A 12,107-nucleotide genomic window follows, 5' to 3' on the forward strand; every position below is an offset into this window, starting at 1 on the left:
TTACATGTGCTATAAAATCAATTTTCTCAGGAATCAGGTGTAAAGCTTCCATGTTGCACAAACTCTGAACCCAACAAAAACAGTACCACACCACATATATAGAAGCTGGAAATATCCCAAGTTTTATTTTTAGTTCCCAGACTTTGTGTATAGAGCATAGAACATATATTGAAACCAATTACTAAAAGAAATTCAAGTTTGGATGTTGTAAGTTGTGACAAAGTGGTACAGATACATGTGGAGATAGCATATCGAACAAAATGTATGCATAGATAATTAGATATCAATTTCCAAGGTAAAGCTTGGTACAAGTACATTTAAGTTAGAATCTTACATTATACAAGTCAATTACCAGTTCATCAGGGTTTGGCGAAAATGCACTGTTGATATAGACAAACTGTTGGCAACACAGACCACAACTCAGTAAAATTCCAGTGTCATAGATAAAATTCTCATAGAACTGACAATTATATTCCTACTAGTGTATCTTGATGAAGTTGTCGGCGAAGAAACTCTATGACCTTCAAAAACTTATCTCGTCCTGAAATCTTGTACGAGATACACAAATAACAACTTAATCAGGTTCAAGGTATGAAAACAAAGGAGAACGTCACTTAAGCCAATTTCAGGGACAGACTGCAGTAACAAGCTGATGATGACAGGATTTAACAAAATCAACCACTTGAACTAAATCCTTGTGCCAAGGTTTACTTAGTGACATACTGACATGAGGCAAAGATCATGTCTAAAGGACTAACCAGAGAAAGATTACAGCGACTTTTTCACAAAAGAGAAATAAACACTACCAATAAGAAGCATTTAAGCAACTACATGGAACTCACTCTCTCTTAGTACTACACAACACAACATATATGGATCTAGCTGCGAGGGACAGTGCCATGGATGACACCCACCATATGCTCGATCAAATGACTACAAGGTTTAGCTCTCTTTAGCGGACAGTTATACTTTGCATATGAAGGGCTTCTTTAACTGATAGAAAACTTTGGTCTTTGATTCATTAGAATCTACTAAACCATACCAAAGTTTCAGTCCATTTCTATGTTGAAACACCTCTCATGCTTAACTTGTAAGTTTATCTAGCATCACTGAGATCTTTCTCTGGGACATGTCTTTTTCTTGACAAAAAAACTTTGGTGGTTGAATTTTGTAGAATGAAGAAAAAAAATCACTGAAGATGTGCCTGGGCAACACCATGTGAACTAGGAGGTACATATACTGTGTGCCGCACTTCTAAAATCATTTGTGTTGATCACTTGAGATTGTATTTAATGGCATACTTTTGAATAGTGATGACCTATGTCCCCCGTGTGCTTTCAAACTCTTGCAGAGCTTCAACATCTGAGGAACTGCTTGCCTGATCAAGTGGTGGTTCAGTGTATTGATGAGAGGTTATCTGCCCTTGTAAATTGCATACAGCAGCAGCAATTTAGGACTGAGGTAAAAACAACTTAGTGTTGAAAAATAGCATAGCTTTTAGTTAAGTCGGGGGTAGTATTATATTTTGATGCTAGGTAGTTATATATTATAGGATTACTGGATTAGGACTAGCTTTGTATGGGCAACCTCAGAAGATTCTTCATCTCCCTTTACTTGCAATCACCATCTTACAAGTTTGACCTTATAGTACACTGCTTCCACTGGTGAAGATAACTAGAAGACGAGGATGTCTGAAAACAAGAATTACATAGCATATCTGATGTGGTTCTGACTAGTGGAAGGCGCGCGCCCTTGCGCGCATTGGTAGACACAGGTAAGTTCACATTCGAAAATATATATTGAATCTTTCAATGCAGAAACCGAGTTAGCAGTAAAATAGATAGGTAAGTAGTTGGTAACATTACATAGCCATAGTAGATTAAGCATAGTTGAAGTAGCGACATAATGAGTACATACGAAGTGACACGACAAAGTTTCTAAAGAGACTGATGTGTGTTTCTGTAACACCTCGGGTGTTTAACATACTAAAACTGCCATATCATCATATGCATTGCAAGGCAATTGGTCATATTAAAAACTTTGAGATGCATACACTAAAACAAGTTTATATTCATGTGGTATGTGTTGAATTGTATTGTTTGACTTAAGTTCAAAGTTTGTTGGATTTTGAATTTTTCGAGAAAACCCTGATTTTCAGCATTTAAATCCTACCCTGAAAATCCATTTCAAAATTTAAGCATATTTTGGGGTTGAGCCCAAAAGCAAAAGTGTAGAGCTTGGCAAGTTATACAAAGTTTGTTTTTTGAGTTTTTCAAGTTGTTTAGAAAAATTTCGAGTAATTCAAAAAGGCGTAATTCGTTAAATTTCCCTATTCAAATTCAAAAGTTCATTTCAAAATCTATACCGAATTAGGAGATGGTTATAAAAGCAAAGTTGTAGAACTTTTGATTTTGAACAACTTTTGTTTTTGGAGATTTTTGAGTTGTTATGAAAATTTGGGAGTAATTTGTGAAATTTGGCGAATGGCAATTCTGTAATTTTGATGAACAGTGTTCACCGCTTGCGCTACACCGCCGGCGAGCTTCGGTTAGCTTCCAGTCGCGCGCGTGGCCGTCTGGGCGTCGCGTTGGCATGGCGAAGGCTTCCGCGTGGCTTCTTTGCGCTTCTTGGTCGCGTTATAAGCCAACCACCGTCGTCGTTCTTTGCTTTCTCTTCTCCTCTGTTTTCCAGTCACCGCCGCTGCAGCTCCGTTGAGCCCTCGCCGTCGAGCCTGCGTCTACGTCGTCACAGCATAGTGCTAGATAGCTTCGCCTATTCCTTGTGCACCTAGCCAACCAACCTTGGTCACCTGTATTCACCGAGAACTCGCGGTGCGCGCTCTTCTTCCTCGCAGCCGGCAGCGTCCCCGTCGCGAGCGCTTCGCCGTGGCCAGCGTGTTACGGTGATCCTCTGCCCCTACTGAGTCTTGTTTCAGCTTCACCACGATGATGTAGTCCTCCCTGACCCTTTGATTTCTCATTTTGACCACCACAGCTCCCGGATCATCGCCACCGACGATGATCTGCTCCGCCGTGCTTGCTCGGAACGTCGACCCACCTCTCCATTGCTTCTCCGACCTCGCTCCTTGCTTCAACGCGTTCAGGGTGAGCCACTGGTGCTTCCTGGATCCCTTGTTTGAGCTCTACCAGTCGCACACCACCGGCGTAGCGCTACCATGCCACCGCGTCCGCCATGGCCGACGACGAGCTAGTATAGGACCGTAATCAGGGTTGATAGGGACGTCAATCGATGCGCCTAGTCTTGGTGATCATTTTGGTGCTTTAGCCGTCGCCGTTGGACTCACCGTCGACGAGTTTACGCCGGTCAGCGCCGTCGCCGTCGAAATCAAACGCGCGAGGTTAGGGATGACAGGTGGGACCCGTTGTCAGTGACTCAGCGTTCAAATGGATTTTTCTATTTTCAGATTTGAATGAATAGTGTATGTTTTTGTTATTTTTGTGTAGATTTATTTAGAGCTCCAAAAATTATGTAAATTTTTGTGTGACTTCTCTGTGATGTATATTATTTAATAAAAATATGAAATATTGTTTTTCAGCACATTTTGAATGTGATAAAAATTGCTCAATTTATTAATAAATGGATTTCCATGATTTTTCTAGGCTTATTTAATTGTCCAAAAATTATGAAATTTGTTTTGCCACTTACTTATCATGTAATGAACATTTACTAAAATTTTGAGCTCAATTAGAATAAGTTGATTTATTTCATAATTTTGAATTAAATAATTAATTCATAAAAGCAAATAGTAACCTTTAATGATTTAGAATTTTTGTTTGTTTGACTTGCAACTGTACCACGAAGGAAAGTTGTATTCAAATTGTTAATTTTTGCATCCATTATCGAGCATCATGTTTCGTATTCCGCATCATGTTAAACATGGCATTGTTATTACGTGTAGTGAACGAAGGTGAACACGTGGTAGTTAATCAAGTTGTTGAGGAGGTTAATCCGTCTGTTGAGGTCGGATCGAATACTTGTGAAACGTTGCAGGAGCCAGACTTTTCCGTCAACGAAGGCAAGCCCTAGATGCATACAACCCTACCTTGTGTTTTACAAATTAAATTCGCTTTTGCTTTCCGTTACTGCATTAAGTGATTAGGAGTTAAGTAAGAGCCTAATTGGTGCATTACCAACCTTGTTATTCCATATTTACCATATTACCAGTTTTAAATTCGTATATGCCTAGTTTTTCTTAGCTATGCGTAGAACAATGAAGTCAGGTGATTAACCGTCACATGCAAGTTTCAAATGGAACCTTGGTTACTTATGTTATCATGTGATATGGGAATATGGAGTAATAAACCTAGACCGGGTGGACTCGGTGTGTGTGAGCCACAAGACATGGAGGTCTTGTGAGCGGGTTCTTTCCACCTGTGTCGATTAAGGCACGTCCGTTGTTGAATTGCATGAGGTGAGAATTTGTAGTACTAACCACATACTCCGGTAAGCCTGAGCTTGGCAATTCTATTACGAGAATGGCTACTCGCGCACTGGGAGTGGAGAGATAGCGGGAATAGCATGTACCCACGTGGCAATGGGCTGGATTGGTGGAGTACTATATTCTCGGGTGGCGCGGACCCGTTCTTGCCTTAGAGGATCCGAGAGTAGGTTGATATATGTAGGTCGGGGACCTGCATATGTCGTGTGGTCTGAAATTCCCAGCTGGGTTTAATCGGTTCGAATCGTCGTTGCTCCTCGATTATGGAGACTCAACTCACTGTTCATCATCGTAGTATTAATAACTGGAACTTGAGAAAGGTTTGCGAAAAAGATTGATATGAAGTTCATGTTCTCATTACGGATCATGGCAGATTCATATATGGTACTTAAAAAGTTTTACCTTGGTATCAAACAATTTTGTTAAAGAGCTTTTACGCAAAAGAACTTTGATTATTGTTAAAGCCATACCTTGAACCCCTGAGCCTGCATCCCTAAGTTTATCAGTTAATATTTTGGTTAAGTCTTGTTGAGTACTTTTGTACTCAGGGTTCGTTGACCCCTTGTTGCAGGTGAGCGTCATGAGCAGATCTGTTTTGGATCGTGCTGCATGACTATCGTTCGTTCTGACGATGAGAAGTAAATGTGTGATCCTTGGGCAGGATGTTTATTTTGTGTGTTATGTATATGTTAATTATGCCACTCCACTACTACTATGGTTTGTAATAATTATCGAACTTAGTTTGTAAGGTTTGAAACAACTGGTTTGTAAACTATGTTATCGTAAGACTTCCGCTATTTTTACTCTGGTGTTGATTTTTGAATAAATGTTGTAATACTGCAATAACTCTGTAACGTGATCCTGCTCGGAAATTGTGGATGATTCGGGGTTCCCCGAGGACACCCGACAGTCTTTTAAGTTATTGGAAACACATGCATAAATGTCAAAGGTCATCGGACAGCGATAGGTGCATGTGGGCCCTATAACTTAGGAGGTTCTACCACAGAATGGTATCGGAGTGATTGTTACAAGGTTTTTGCTGTATTGTTTTACAAAAACTTCAAAATGATTTGGGATGACTAAATTTAACTTGCTAATTTAGTCCAAATTGCTTCTGACTTATCTTATTTCTTTCTCACCATTCCTTATTTGATTAAAAGGGTCTTGTGTGGTGGAGCAGTAATCTTATTATGCCCTATATAAAAATAAATGTTGTTTATGTGCATTATAAACTTTAATGTTTTGTTCGTAAGAACGATTCATGCATCATTATTAATTCACTCGTTACTTCCTTCACCTCTTAGTCTGGAGTTGAGTAGTGAGACCGGTTTGAGTAATGTAATCCATCATAGCTGCTCTTTAGACTTTGATCAAATGGTCTTACTTGGATTAAATTGGTTTCCTATAGTATGGCTCATGCCAAGATGACGCCCCGTAAGTCCACTGGACCCAAAGGAGTTCCTCGTCACCAACTTGCCCCTAGAAATGATGGTGCTAGCAGTAGCAGTTCTAGGCCTGATCCCCAAACAGAGATATAGAGGATTTCTGCAGAATTAGCACAAGCTACTAGAGATAGGGCTTTGGATGCTATACAGGTAGGAGAATTACAGGATCAATTGAGGCGTCTCACCACCGTGCACAGGAACTGCGAAAGTATGTTAGTTCGTATGGTGGAGGGACGAAATGAAGCTTGGCATAGGGAAAATGTAGCTAGAGCTAGAACTCATGAGCTAGAATTCTATGTAGAAGATTTAGAAGAACATAATACTTATCTGCATGAGGAAGTTCATAGGCTTAGCAATCTACTAAACCCGAATCATGAGCCTCAAGCTGATGCCATGGACCCCGGTATCATCATTGCTGATGATGACGAATCGGAAGAGGAAGAAGAAGAAGATCGTGAAGAATTAGTAATGATCAATGAAAGTGATGATGAAGGCGGTAATAATTCTGGAATGGATACCGAGCCTGAAGTTTGAAGTAATCACGGAAAAGAGTATGATTGTATAGTAGTTAATTATGGTTAAGCTATGTATCTTGTTTTGGTACTTATAGGTTCTGGTGTTTATAGTAGTAAACCCTATGTAATGTGTCTGGAGTAAGCTTTTGTTCAATAAAGGCTTGTGAATAAAGTTTGGTTTGTTATGAGCAGATGCGTCGTACGTGGGGTTCGTATGTTCCTGGAACTTCACAAGATGAGGATGGTATTCCAGATCCGCCACCAGTTCCAACAAATCTAGTAGATGCTATAACCGCACTTGTCAATGTGACGGCTGAAAATTCTCATTTGCTTCATGAGATCGCTCTAAGTAATCAGAATTAGATGCAAGGAAACCGTGGTCGTCACCATAACAGACAAGAGGCTACATATGTTGACTTTACAGACACAAGACCACCGGGGTTCACTAAGGCAGATGAACCATTGGAGGCTGATGACTGGCTTCGAACCATGGAGCAGAAATTTGACCTTATTCCATGCACGAAGTATCAGAAACCTGCGTTTGTCGCCCAGCAACTTAGAGGAGCAGCAAGTGCTTGGTGGGCAAACTTAGTGGCTATGCAACCTGCTGGCATTCTAATAACTTGGGCTGAGTTCCGTACTGCCTTCAGAGCCCATTATATCCCTGAAGGAGTGATGGCAATGAAGTTAGATGAATTCCTTGCTTTGAAACAAGGAGATCAAACAGTGATGCAGTATGTGGGAAGATTCAATCACCTGTCACAATATGCATCCGAACATGTTAATACTGATGCCAAGAAGAAGAGGTGGTTTATGAGAGGTTTGAATACCAAGCTGCAAACAATGATGACAACTTGCACCAATGTCACTTATCATGAGGCAGTAAATATTGCAATTGCTTCAGGGTCAAAGTATCGGCAGCATAAGAAGCTCAAAAAGAAAAAGAGTATGCCGTCTGGATCTTTTGGGGGAAATCAAAAGAGGCAGAGGGTGATTTATCATCCAGTACATCATAATCATCCTCCTTACCGTCCACCACAGTCTCAAGCTGGGCAACAGTCAAATGTCCATCCTGCTATAATCTATCCGAACTCACAGTCAACCAATGCTCCTGGTGGCAATGCTCCAACATCCCAGGGTCACAACTATCCATGTTACAATTGTGGAAGGACTGGTCATTTCTCTAGGGAATGTCCATATCCTAGGCAGGCTAATCAAAATTATCAGAAGGCCCCTGCCAATCAACAATAGGGTCAGGCACCAAACAAGAACCCCAATTAGAATGCTCAGAAGGGCAAAGATGAGAGGAAGACAGGACGGGTGTTCTATATTCAAGCTGGAGAAATTCCAGAAGGGGAGCCAGTGATGATGGGTATGTTTCCTGTTGCCAATCACCCTGCAGTTATACTTTTTGATTCTGGCGCATCGCATTCATTCATCAATAGAACATTTGTCGTGAAGCATGAAATTTCAATTGGGGCAACAAAGGAAAGTTTCTTTATACAGTCACCCAGGGGACGTCTGTGTACTAAGGAAATGGTATACCAGGTACCCGTAAACCTGGGTGGGCATATTTTTTCCACTACCATGATTATCCTTAAGGATTAGGATATAGATGTAATCTTGGGAATGAATTGGATGTATCAGCATAAGGCTGTTATAGATGCTTTGAATAGGACTTTAAGAGTAAATTTGCCTGATAGTAATTCTCAACTTCTCATCCAACTTCCAACCCTAAGAAGATCAATGGGCAAGATTTGTGCAACTGCTGTCAAAGAAATTAGAGATATTCCGGTAGTGTGTGAATTTCCAGATGTTTTTCCTGAAGATTTACCCAGTCTACCACCTGATAGGGATGTATAGTTTAACATAGAGTTACAACCTAGAACAGCTCCGATTTCTCGGAGAGCTTATAGGATGCCACCTAAGGAATTGGCCGAGTTGAAGGCTCAGTTACAAGAATTAATTGAGAAGGGGTTTATCCAACCTAGTTCCTCACCTTGGGGATGTCCGGCAATTTTTGTGAAAAAGAAAGATGAGACCCTGAGGTTATGTGTTGACTATCGTCCGTTGAATGAAGTGACCATCAAGAATAAGTATCCATTACCTCGGATAGATTTGCTTTTTGATTAATTGGCCAGAGCCAAAGTTTTCTCCAAGATAGATTTGAGATCAGGGTATCACCAAATAAAGATAAAGCCTGAAGATATTCCCAAAACGATATTTACCACAAGATATGGATTATATGAATACTTGGTGATGTCTTTTGGTTTGACAAATGCTCTCGCTCATTTCATGTATCTGATGAACTCAGTATTCATGCCTGAGCTAGACAAGTTTGTAGTAGTGTTTATTGATGACATTTTAGTATATTCCAAGAATAAGAAAGAACATGCGGAACATCTTAGGATTGTTCTGACTCGTTTGAGAGAACATCAATTATATGCCAAGTTCAGCAAGTGTGATTTTTGGCTTAAGGAAGTGCAATTTCTTGGACATGTCTTATCAGCCGAAGGAGTTGCAGTTGATCCCGGCAAGGTAAGTGATGTGCTTGATTGGAAACCGCCAACCACAGTTCATCAAGTTCAGAGTTTTCTAGGTTTGGCGTGGTATTACCGTCGGTTTATTCCAGATTTCTCAAAAATATCAAAGTCCATAATGGAGTTGTTGAAGAACCAAGTTAAGTTTATTTGGTCATCTGATTGTGAAAAGGCTTTCCAGACCTTGAAGAGACTGTTGACTACTGCACCAGTATTAGCCCAACCTGATATCGAGAAGCCGTTTGATGTTTATTGTGATGCTTCAGGTATTGGTATTGGATATGTGTTGATGCAAGAAGGCCGAGTCATTGCTTATGCATCTAGGCAACTTAAGCAACATGAAGAACACTATCCGACTCATGACTTGGAGTTAGCAGCTGTGGTTCATGCTCTAAAGATTTGGCGGCATTACCTGCTTGGTAATACGTGTCATATGTATATAGACCACAAGAGCTTAAAGTATATCTTTACTCAGTCAGAGTTGAACATGCGACAAAGAAGATGGTTAGAACTGATTAAGGATTATGATTTGGAAGTACATTATCACCTTGGTAAAGCAAATGTGGTTGTAGATGCCCTCAGTCGCAAAAGTTACTGCAATTGTCTGACAGTGAGAACAATGAGTTTGAATTTATGCCAAGAAATGGAGAAGTTGAATGTAGAAGTAATTCAACAAGGAAGTTTGACCAGCATAATTATTGAAGCTACTATTCGAGATCAAGTTATTGCTGCTCAGAAGGAAAACAAGGGTATAGCCCATATCAAGGAAAAAGTCAAGAATGGAAAAGCGGAATGCTTCAGCATAGATGATGAAGATGTGTTGTGGTTCAAGGATCGCCTGGTGGTACCAAAAGTTCCTGAGTTGCGGCAGTCAATTCTAGATGAGGCACATGCTACTAGGTTATCTATCCATCCGGGAAGCAACAAGATGTACCATGATTTGAAGCAAAGATTCTGGTGGACTAAAATGAAAATAGAGATTGCTAGATATATAGCAAAGTGTGATACTTGTCAAAAGGTGAAAGCTATACATTTGAGGTCTGCTGGTAAATTACAACCATTGCCTATTCCATCTTGGAAGTGGGAGGACATAAGTATGGATTTTATTGTTGATCTACCCAAGACATCAAAGGGATTTGATTCAGTATGGGTTATTGTAGATCGACTCACTAAGTCAGCACATTTTCTTCCAGTCAGGACAATATATCCTACGATCCAATATGCCAAAATGTACTTAGCAAGAATCATGAGTTTACATGGAGTACCAAAGACCATAGTGTCAGATAGGGGTACACGGTTTGTCTCCAATTTTTGGAAACAATTGCATTCTTCATTGGGTACCAAACTACTGTATAGTACAGCTTATCATCCGTAGACTGATGGACAAACTGAAAGAGCCAATCAGGTGCTTGAAGATATGTTAAGGTGTTGTGTCCTTAACTATTCCACTAAGTGGGACGAATGCTTACCTTTGGCCAAGTTCTCATACAACAATAGTTATCAGGAAAGCATTAGAATGGCTCCATTTGAAGCACTCTATGGTTGTAGATGCAGAACATCATTGAGTTGGTCTGAGCCTAGAGAAAGAAGATTCTTTGGAGTTGACCTTGTGAAAGAAACAGAAGACAAGGTTAGGCAAATACAGAATAATTTGAAGATAGCTCAGTCCCACCAAAAGAGTTATGCGGATAGAAGACGGAGACCATTGGTATTTAACAAAGGAGATTTTGTATATCTGAAAGTATCACCAATGAAGGGAGTTACCCGTTTTGGTGTTAAAGGAAAGTTGGCACCCCGATATATTGGACCATATCAAATTTTGGAGAGGAATGGAAAAGTGGCATATCGCTTGAAGTTACCTGAACATCTCACAGCTGTGCATGATGTGTTCCATGTTTCTCAATTGAAGAAGTGTCTCCGAGTGCCTGAACAGAATGTTGAAGTTGAAGGAGTGGAACTAGAACCAGATTTAACTTATTCCGAATATCCTATCCGAGTGTTAGATCAGAAAGATCGTGTTACTCGACGATGAACAATCAAGTTCTATAAGATACAATGGAATCAACATTCAAAAGAGGAAGCTACCTGGGAATCAGAAGATTACTTGTTAGAAAAGTTTCCAAAGTTTCTAGCGTCAATATAGAATAGAATAATGTTAGTTGAGCTCGGTTACTACAAATTGTATTTTGTAAAGGAACCTCAGTTGTTTTATGGACAAGTTCTGGATGTTTTTGGACTGACACATTTCCTTTTCCATTACTTACTCTATGGCTTTGAATCTCGGGGCAAGATTTCTTTTAGGGGGAAGGATTGTAACACCTCGGGTGTTTAACATACTAAAACTGCCATATCATCATATGCATTGCAAGGCAATTGGTCATATTAAAAACTTTGAGATGCATACACTAAAACAAGTTTATATTCATGTGGTATGTGTTGAATTGTATTGTTTGACTTAAGTTCAAAGTTTGTTGGATTTTGAATTTTTCGAGAAAACCCTGATTTTCAGCATTTAAATCCTACCCTGAAAATCCATTTCAAAATTTAAGCATATTTTGGGGTTGAGCCCAAAAGCAAAAGTGTAGAGCTTGGCAAGTTATACAAAGTTTGTTTTTTGAGTTTTTCAAGTTGTTTAGAAAAATTTTGAGTAATTCAAAAAGGCGTAATTCGTTAAATTTCCCTATTCAAATTCAAAAGTTCATTTCAAAATCTAGACCGAATTAGGAGATGGTTATAAAAGCAAAGTTGTAGAACTTTTGATTTTGAACAACTTTTGTTTTTGGAGATTTTTGAGTTGTTATGAAAATTTGGGAGTAATTTGTGAAATTTGGCGAATGGCAATTCTATAATTTCGATGAACAGTGTTCACCGCTTGCGCTACACCGCCGGCGAGCTTCGGTTAGCTTCCAGTCGCGCGCGTGGCCGTCTGGGCGTCGCGTTGGCACGGCGAAGGCTTCCGCGTGGCTTCTTTGCGCTTCTTGGTCGCGTTATAGCCAGCCACCGTCACCGTTCTTCGCTTTCTCTTCTCCTCTGTTTTCCAGTCACCGCCGCCGCAGCTCCGTTGAGCCCTCACCGTCAAACCTGCGTCTACGTCATCGCGGCAAAGTGCTAGATAGCTTCGCCTATTCCTTGCGCACCCAGCCAACCA

The sequence above is a fragment of the Miscanthus floridulus genome, unplaced genomic scaffold, assembly GCF_019320115.1.
Source record: "Miscanthus floridulus cultivar M001 unplaced genomic scaffold, ASM1932011v1 fs_132_2_3, whole genome shotgun sequence".
Lineage (NCBI taxonomy): Eukaryota > Viridiplantae > Streptophyta > Magnoliopsida > Poales > Poaceae > Miscanthus > Miscanthus floridulus.